Source organism: Chaetodon auriga, chromosome 22 (genome assembly GCF_051107435.1).
Source record: "Chaetodon auriga isolate fChaAug3 chromosome 22, fChaAug3.hap1, whole genome shotgun sequence".
NCBI classification, from domain to species: Eukaryota; Metazoa; Chordata; class Actinopteri; order Chaetodontiformes; family Chaetodontidae; genus Chaetodon; species Chaetodon auriga.
In genome coordinates, this window is record NC_135095.1 from 2767966 (window position 1) to 2778727 (window position 10762).

Consider the following 10762-nt stretch of genomic DNA (forward strand, 5'->3'; position numbering starts at 1 on the left):
TTCCTTTCCTTTCCTTTCCTTTCCTTTCCTTTCCTTTCCTTTCCTTTTCTTTGCCTTTAGTTTAACTGTCTTGACGGTTTACACCAGACACACTAATTCCCGTGGAGATTTTCATGAAACTCTCTCATTCTTTGACCAAGTTGGACTTGGAATTTATTAATGTACTGATAAGAGATGGTGGACCTGTGATGGCGGGCAAGACACAGGGCTTGTCCGCTGGGTTGTTGGTTGTGTCTGCATAGTTATTATTGCTACATTGCCTTATACACCAAAGCCTCTTGTGTGCGTGGTGAGTTAAAACAGATCATGTACTCTGTCATTGACAATCATTAACTTTGCTTCCATCTTACAACACCACTTGAGCAGGTTGTATGATACTGTTGAATATAACAGGTGTTTTGAAATTAACTTAATGCATTATGCACCTGATGTGGTATGGCTCACCTTGACTGACTATTGGAATATATGATGCTATTTCAGTATAGAAATACTTTGTCTTGATAAAATACTATGCACTCATATGTTGTTATTATTATTCAGTGCCATATGGTGCACTCATGTTTGTTTCGGACTGATTTCTGAACATGGTCTATGTTGCCATTTGAATGTAGAAATGCTTTGGGCCTATGTGTCTTGATACAGTGCTGCTCTTGTTGCTATGTATTTGCAAAATATAATATATGCACTCCTATGTTGTTGGTGTTGTACTTTACTGCATCTGCGATTGCTAATATGATTAATCGTATTTCAGTTATATTTCAAGACATATTTCTCAGGATGATTTGGGATCCTTTACATGTACACAGTCCCACTATCAGTTGTGTCCACAGGATGGCCAGAGGGGCCTAGAATTTAGATTATTTAGATTCTGCTCTGATTGCTAGCCTGTGGTACCGCACACCATATATTTGTTAATATTTAAAGCTAAGTCCTACTGTCACTATCACACAGACATATTTCCATGATCAATTTAATTTTCTTACCTTACTGAGATGATATTTTGTTTGCTTCCCCCCAAAATTATTCAACAGCATTTTTCAGTAAATGGCAGAATGAAAAAGCCATGTATCAATACCAAGCTACATAGCTTTTTCTATAATAACAAAATTCTATCATATATTATAGCTTTTATTTTTAGGTTTACACATGTTTTGGTATGTATGTAAGGATCTTATGTTACAATATCTGGCACAAAATATAAGGCTATAGGGTATTTTATGTTTTTAGTTCCGTGAGACACCACAAGAGGGCACACTTACACCAGGATATCACTTCTTCGATTCGAGGGTTAATCTTCACATATACGCACAAACTATTCACTTGTTAGCTAGCTACATCATTGTAGCTACAGATAGGGGGCGGTACTTCCGTTTCACATGCGGGAAGCCAGGGTTCACCTTCCTGTAGCCCAGAAAGTCCCCAGGGACTGGCAACTTAAATAAAGACTTATGTTTTATATTGTAAAATTTCATATTCTTTTTCACTTTTCACTTTGATCAAACGTGTCATATTATTATTATTATTATTATTATTATTATTATTATTATTATTATTATTATAATGTCTTTCCCTGCAGTGATGCTAGTTACACAGTTGAATTACGTACATTGCTAAATGTTAAGACATAGAAAATTAGACTTGGAGACAAACGCTGTCAATGACAAGCTAATCTGTTTGGAAAGAATCAGAGACACTGTTTTTGTTTCTTGAATATATTCCACACAGGTTTTGCGGTGGATTAAATGCATAAATTTGTCTTATCATCACACCAGTCTTTATTATTAAGCTTTATGGTTTCATGTCCTTTCAGCAAAGAAAAGGCATTCGATGCAGAGTCACAAGCTAACCCAGTTGATTATTGACATTCTAGATAGCAAAAGATTTTAATGTCCCTGAGACACACAATTAGCACCCTATTGATTGTGTAGTTGCATCTCAAACACGTGTTCCAGCACTAATCTGACCCTGTCAACTGATCCTCCATTCAGAGAACACATTAGACAAGTTATCTTTGCTGAGGAATCTGTCTGTCATTAGCCTCAGTGCAGTCAGGATTCATAGCAAGAGGCTAATGGTTGGGGAGATGCAGGATTCTGCAGGCATTTAGCTTCCAGGGTCTCAAATCTTTCTTTTGATGTAGCAGAGTAACCTCTACCAGATGCTCATTCAGGCCTCAGTTTAACAGTTCAACCATGCAAGAAAAATTACTGCAATCTACCTCTGACACACACACACACACACACACACACACACACACATGCGTCACAGCTGACCAATGCAAGCCATGCACTGCAATGTTATTGTAAGTGTTTTAGTGATAAAAGTGGTCCTATAGTAGTGCTCAAAGAAATATTAATGTTCTTCTCAGATGGCAGGGCTGATGTCAATACTGTCGTATTTCAAACACTGAGAACTCGTTTGTTTGTTCAGATATGATTTACGCTGAATCAAAAGAAACAGCCGAAGCCGTTGTGTGTTTACTGATCCAGCCGCAAATCAAACATCCAATCTGGTCATGCTGCTTCAGGGGGAGGGTGGGGGGTCGGCTTCTCTCTTTCTCCCAGTTAGTAACAAAGATCTGTGAATTTCTGTTTGTCTGTTGCCCTGGTTTCTTCCACTGCCAGTGTCATGGCAATCAAGGCTGGATGCACCCAGAACAGGGGGAAACCATGCCACCCTCCCCATCCTCCATCACCGGCGTGCCGACCCTGTGTGTTTACGATGCGCTGTTTCCATATGACCTAATCTCAAACAAATTGGAAAGATGATTGTCATCTGCAGGGGGCAGGAGCTGCATTATTCTCAACAATAACCTTCAGAAAACCTTTCAGGAGGAAAAAAGAAAAAAAAAATCAAGAAGCGGATTATTCAAAAGGCAATTTTCTCTCAGTTTCCAACCCACCCAGCTCGTTTGGTGGAGAAGCGTTGTGTGATGAAACATCTTATTTTGTTGTGTGAAATGGCGGAGGAGACTCAGAGGCACTCCTCCCTCTCTCTCTCTCCTCCCCTCTCTCTGAAGGATGAGTGTAATCAAGCAGGGCAGATGGGGGATCTGAGGAGAACTGTGTGTATCAGCGATAAACAGAGGTGCAGTTTTAGAAAATACAGAAAGCAATAGCCCTCCTACGTACACACAACACACACAACTTTCTGTTAAATGAACAAGCAGGCAACAGAAATTAAAAGGTATATGCACAAGGCACCATTTATGATTGAAAGTATGTGGACGCCCCTCTGTACTTGGCCTGGAGCTGCAACTCCTGCTTTGGTCCAGGCCCCTTAAATACAGCGCAGAGAAATCTTAATGCTTCAGCATGCAGTGACAATAATGTACTTCCCTCAGTTTAAAGAAGGCCCTTTCCTTTTTCAATCAGCAACCTGACCACAACCCCATACCTTTCAGATGAACCAGATTTTCAAATGCGAGCAAACATAAAACCGAACGTCATGGCCGACCTCACAAATGGTCCTGTGGTGAAAGAAATAATCAGATCTGTTACATAAGTAAAGTGTCAATAACACACTGTAAAAATTCTCCATTACAGGCAGAAGTCTAGCAAAATGTATTTACAACTGCATGAATCAATAGGTATATTAAGAGTTTATGAAAAGAATACTGTATGCCTTGACTCTGCGGTTCATCTCAGCTCTACGGAGCATTTTAAGCTGGACAAAGTTAGAAGCTAGATGTTGAACATGGCAAAGCATTTAAAAGTTAAAGATATCATTTCAAAGTAGCTGATGCAGAACAAATCGGAGCTAAAGAGGAGACTGAATATTGGATATTACATTCATCAGGCGGATGCAAAGAAGAAGGTGAATGAAGTAGGAGCTCAAAGTATTGCAAAATATCTGCACTGTATTGATAGCACAAATATTACTCTAATTTAATGTTTTATCTTTTAAAAGGAGAGGATCTGAGGGGTAAATCTCTGCTTCTTTAATAATAAGTTACAGTTATTGGTATAAGTACAACAGGAACAACAACAACAAAAACAAAAGCTTCATAATGCTTAACATGTCAATCCCCTAATTAATTTGTCGCCACCTGTGGTTACTGGTGGTATCAGCAAATGTAGTTTAACACTTTCGGTCTCAGAATTCTGGCGGCAGCAAACTTACATCATTAGAGTGAAAGTATGTAAGCAAACAATGAAAAGAAAACACCTCTAACCCTTAGCAAAACCTGTTGTCTTTATTTCAGTAGTAAGACATCCAGAATGTACCCTGAATAGAATATTAACCAAAACTATACTTACAAACCCTGAGCAATTACAAAGCCTGCAGTCTTGTTTCCTCAATAATAGGTCCAGTGCACCACAAGGTCAGGATCTCTCTACCAATCAGATCTCATGTAACATCACACGCAAGCCGTAACCCCCATCATTAACTCAACCTGCACGTCTCACCCTGCTGACTGCAAGCTCTCGCTACTGAGTGCGTTATTAAGGAGGATGTGGACTGAGGTGATGCTAACAACAACAGTGAGCTCCACAACTGAGCGGCCTTGCTGTAATTGTGCAGTGGAAGTGCACTGGGGTTGGCTTGATCAGGACGCTGGGCCTCCGTTCTAATGGGTCCTCTGGAGACTGTGGGGCTGGTGCTCCTCCTGCCAATCCAGTGCTGTCCTCCTGACACCATGGGATCTTGATGGGGGCGGAGGCCTCACTGTAATTACTGTTCACCGTCCTGTCACAGAACCTGACACCCCTAATACCCCAGCAAGCCCTAGCCTGAAAGGCCAAGGTGGCCCACAGAGGCCTGCAGAGGCTGAGGGAGCTTCATTTCTGATCCGTCAAAAAGCAGGAACTGTGAAAAGGCAGTTGGATTGTGGGGCTGTCACAGATATCACCCCAATGGCAGGAACTGCACCGTTAGCTTGTATTAGCATTGGATTCAATTGTCATCCGGGAGTTACTGTTGTGACAGTTTGTGATTGTTGGCTGTTTAAATTCAATCCCACAGGAAGTAGAGATGTCTGTGCAGTTGTTAAGTAATAAATATGTGTTTAGATGTGACAGCATGTTTCTTTTCAGACTTAATACAGCTGCTTTCAGCATGACTCTCATCACGTCCCTCTTGTCTAAGTTTGACTGGCGAGATGAATTTGTATTGGTGAAGTCATGAAAGACGTCTTTTGGCTGCCTCCACCATTGACCCCTTGACCACACTTGCTCAATTTGGAAGAGCACACCCACATGCAGCACTTGTATGGTGTAAATCACTTCGGGTTGAATACGTGGGCAGAGTGAGAGAGGAACAGAATATGAGAGAAAGCAGAAGAGAGAGACGGAGTGGCTGCTGATGGAGACTGGAGTGTTTGTATTTGTCTCTGGAGCGAACCAAATGAGCAGGACTGTCTCTAGAGGGTCGCTGGGCCAAAGTCATTGCCCAAGGCTCTACCCCAGGGCCTCCGAGCCCCAAACAGAACCACTGAGGCACCAAGACTTACCTGGGACTGCCTGCAGGGACAACAAAGAAACGAAAACTGTGAGTATGAATTATAGATACATAGCACAGAGGTAAGCTGCTTAACAATACAGCAATACAGGGAATGACTTAAAGCTATAATCAACATGTTACATAAGGGATTTTTAAAGAATCATCACAGCCAATGCACTGAAGGCCTATCACTATCATTTATATTTGATCAGAAAATATGTGGTCTCTATGCAGTACATTCAGAGAGTGAGTGAAACTGCATGCAAATGTAGGCTTCTGAATTCAACAGCATGTGTTCCAGTGTTCAGCTTTTCTTCTAATACAAACCTCCAAACACCCTGAACCCAGTGCAGTTGTTTTACCTGTAAACTGTACTTCTGTTTATCTTGTTTTGTTTGTGCTCCTGATATGTACATACATATACATATCCCAGTATGAGCAACTCGAGGAAATGTAATCAATTTGTGTTAAAGCACAAATCTAGTCTCATCACCATAATGGATCAGACTTCACAATATAGCCCTTTCCTCACTGCATTATCCGATTTAATGAAGGTATATGGGAACCACAATTATGATGACTTGAAAACACAATACCATGAATCTCTTACTATCAGACTTCTATTAGACTCTTTTTGTTCAGAAGTCATTATTCAAACCTAAATAAATTGCAAACAATAGAATAGAAAATACAGGGAAAAGGGGGAGAAAGCTCAGGAGGAGCATCAGAGGAAGAATACCTCTTCCACAATGGAAAGACATGCAGTTAAGAAGGGCTGCAACTACTGAATATTTTCATTTTAATTAATTAATCTGCCGATTACTTAATCAGTTAATCGATTACTTACTTGTTAATTGTTAGGATTATAAAGAGCAAACACATTTTTCTAGAGCCCTGGGTGTTGCCTTTTAATTTGTCTGACCAATAGCTCAGAGAGATTCAGCTTATGTCAGGGAAGACTACGAAAACAAATATTCACATTTGAGAAGCTGAAACCTGATATTTTTTTATCAAATAATTTCATAAATGACCTCATTGATTGATCAATTAGCAAAATTGGTTAATTTTCTGCCCGTCCACTTATCTGTTAATCACTTCAGTTCAGCAATAGATGTTGTACAGTTGAGCAGAGTAAAAAAAAAATAAAAAAATTAATAATAGAACTTCTCATAATGTTACGTAAACAAGACACAGACATAATTGTTGCCACCCACTCAGTTCTCATGTTACAGTATGTTGCGGCATGCCTCTGAACATCAACTGAAAATGCACTTTGCATGGGACGTAAATTGGTAAGGGATCTGCTGTACTATAATGAGGATTCTTCAAAGATAATAAATGGAGCATATAATTCTTGCTATAGAGGCCAGGTTAACAATGGTTCACACATATATACATATTATAATATAAACTACATGAAGAAATGCATGACCACAGATGTAGACATAATACATAACTTATTACAAATCAGGTGGTTCACACATTTAAATCCCCCTTGTGATAATAAATAGACAAAATAAGTTTCTGTCTTATCTGCTATATCATTGGCCCCTGTGTTGGGCAGTAGCGGCACTACAAGTTTCACTACATTTCTCAGTAGTATGGTGGGAACATCATTGTTTTCTGAATCAAATAGCTGCTCAGTAGTGCGGTAGCATCCACACAAGTTATATTTTTCCAAGTATGTCTGAAGCTCAAGCACAGTGGAGAAATTAAACTGCTAAGGTAAGTGATGCCACCGCCGTACACGGATGTGTGTGTGTAGTCAACAGAAGCTCTTTCATATGACGGTGACATCATGTATCCTTGGGCTGATGCCTGCAACGTCTCTACTGCAGGGGAATAACGACATGTGAGCGCAAGTTGACTTCTTGATGGAAATATGGCAGAGGGTGAGAACGGAGAGGAACTGATCCAGAGGGAGTCGGATTTTTAGTCTTTTTCTGCCGTGGTTCTAGTTAAGTAAGTTTGAGTCAACTTACACTTTGTCCTGGATATGTGCTCAAGTCTAACTGAGCAAACACATAAGAGCACAGGTGGTCACACATGCACACACGCACACACACACACACACACACACACACACACACACACACACACACATTATAATACGTACTGTTTAATACAGTTGAACTGAACACTTTTGCCCTTTTACTCAGACAGAACTGACTTAGAATGAAGTTGGTTCAATGTAAAAAAAAAAAAAAAAGTTTGGATGTAGTAAACAGCTTTTGCCATGTTGCTGTAGTTTAGCTTGCTACATTTCCCTGGGGGTAGCTTCAGTGTAGTGAAGTTTAATTTAATGTGGAGTAACTGGTAGCTTATCTCACTACACTTTCCAGGTAGCTTGTCGAACACTGATTGGCTCACATGCGAGACCTTATTTGAATCTACATGAAAAGTGTCCTGTCCAGTACTCCCAGTTCCTTGGAAACTCTGAAAAGCTGTTAGCAAACAGTGTTTCAAGGCCTGTGTTCAGCTGTCCAATGAGTGCAATGGAGAGAATGTCCTAAAGTCCAACAGGTAGGCTACTCTGGCTTGCAGTGGTAAATCTTGAGCACCTCTACTGCGGTTTGTACAGGCAGCACATTAGAAACATGGTGCAAATGCATTCGCCACAAACACCCTTCTGTTGCACTGGATGTCACGTCTGCGATACAGTTTTATTCCATCCTCCACATGGCTTTATCTGTCACTTGACTTCATAGTCAAGGCTGTGTAGTTAAATGGTTTCTTTGTTTGTCTGGTTTAATTGTGTGTTTATTGTTCTCATTCCCTATTTTGTTGTGCAGTAGCCTAAAGACAAAGTTAAAAAATCACATATCATGCAAAATACACATTTTCATGTTGTTTTTGTTTTGTTTTCAAATTCCAATCATTCCAATCACAATTTTAAAATCCGGGAGCTCACAATCACAATGTTTGCTTTTTGCTGCTCTTTCTTTCTTTCTTTCTTTCTTTCTTTCTTTCTAATCCAATCTCCTATGTAGTCTAGTACAAGTGTCTCTACTTGTCATTGATGGAATATAAGTACATTTACTCAAGTAAATGCCACTTCCACTTCCAAGGTCAAGCACGCCAAACCACTTGCTACAACTTAGGCAGGACACAGCATGTTTCACATGAGGTTCAGGCTGGATTTGGAATCTGATGTTCTCCACCATCTTTACAAAATGAACAATACATTTTTCGGACTGCTCAATGTCAGGTACAGGAAAAGAGGTGGAGGGACGATTTATAACAGATTCAGTTACCTTAAAGAGAACTTTGGAATTGTGGTTATATCTAGATATCAGTTGAGAAAAGTAATCCGATCTCACATCCTTAACTACCTTCAGTTAAGGATCAAGTATGTAATGGTACAGCACAGTACAGCAGTGATGTTCTCTAGATGTGGCCATGACTTCACAGTTTTAATTTTGGTGGCATATTGGTGTCCAAGGCAGGTGAGAGAAGGCAGAACCAACATTTGTCTTTAGTCCCTCTTTCAGTCATGTCCAGCAATTTAAGGAGGCAATGGTTTTCCTGAAAACAATTAGGTCACTGTACACCAGCACTTCCAGAAGGTTCAAATCACAGACAGTCCTCCGCATGATGCACTGACTATGACTAACTCCATAAATTCCTTGCAGTCTTCACTTGAATTGATAAAACTCCACTGGGCAGATGGAGTCTTTTTTCCTTCATCAGCAGTAATTAAATGGATCTGATAGCAGCCACTTCCAAGGTCAAGCACACTGAACCACTCACTACCGCTTAGGCAGGACACAGCATCTTTCACATGAGGGTCAGTGCTCGGGCTGGAATCATTCTCCTGTTCAACGTTCTGTAGTTCACACACATGCATACAGTTGTATTTATTTATTCATTAATTTATTCATTTGTTTTTTTGCAAAACACAACTGTTGAGGACTTCTGGACTCTTCTTGGACTTCTGGACTCTGAAATGATTTTGGCCTCATTAAGATGTTTCCTCAAATCTTCCACCTGGAGACAAATGTCTTGAACACTTGCTGAAGAGTTTGTCATCTGTCACATGAATAGTGTGCTTTGGCCCCTTTGCATAACCAACATCAGACTCACTGCAAGAGAAAACCTATTTTCTCTCCATCATCTTTTGGCACAATCTCTCTTTCTGCTTGAAAGACATGGGAAAGTTGCCAAAGTTGAAGAAAGATAAACAGTTGGGATGTGGAGGGCTTAGACTTTACAGGACTGTATTCACCACATTCACAGGAAACAGTGGAGCAATCAACAACATCGATCTTTTTGGTGGTCTTGGAGGACATCAGTACATTTGTTGGCACACCAGTTTTGTATCTTTTCAAACCCTAATTTGTATTAGATTCACACTAGTGAAACTGAAGCTCCTTCACAAACATGAAAAACACAAGCCCCCCATGCAGCCCACCCGCCCAATTCTCATTTTACGTTGTCTTGCTTCAGTTATGTCATGGTATCAACTAAAAATATACTTTACATGGGAGGTGAATTGACGAGGGGTCTATTCTAATATAAAGTCAAGAGGTGTGTATGTTCCACCCTGAAAAAAGGGAGATATAATAAAGACGATTGAGAATGGATAATCAGTATTTACATACTATATAGTAGTATTTACATCGCGACTAAAGTTTCAGTATACTTTCTACATACAACATTCCAACAACAATAACGCATTTTCTTTCTATTTCAAGGTCGCTTTTCAATCTAATGTTCTTTTTTCTTTCACTTTTTTCTTACACATAAGTAAACAGGTAAGTATATTGTCATTTCTCACTTTTAAACATATAAAATCTCTCTCTATATATAAACCCACACACACAGCAGCCTGCTAAATTAATTACCATTGCTAATAAAGGTTGAACTGGAACATCTGCTGCAGTTGGATGGAAAAGGAATTGTCCCATAAGACAGCATCCACACCGGTACCCTCAAAGTACCCCAATCAAAGCAACTCCTCCAAGACCTATTTATTGGGACTGGCGTTAAAAGGTATTCCTTTTCCCCCCTTTTCCTCCCCTCCCTAAACTTAATCAAGCAATGGAGTGAGGAAACAAGGAGTAGGAGATAAAAGTGTTGGGAATGGTAATGATGCCAAGTAATGATTTCCCTGGAGGAAATCTGATCTATTGCCACAGGGAAAAGATGGAGAAGAAAGGCCTTGAGGAGGGAGGGGGAAACCACATCAGCATTTCATGCAGGGGAACCTAAGCCATAGGAAAGGGAGGAGAGACCAAATAATGGAGAGGAAAGATTTTTTAACACCTTGTGGGTGGCTTCATCTCCCTCTACTTCTCTTTCTCTCTCATTTTGACTCTAT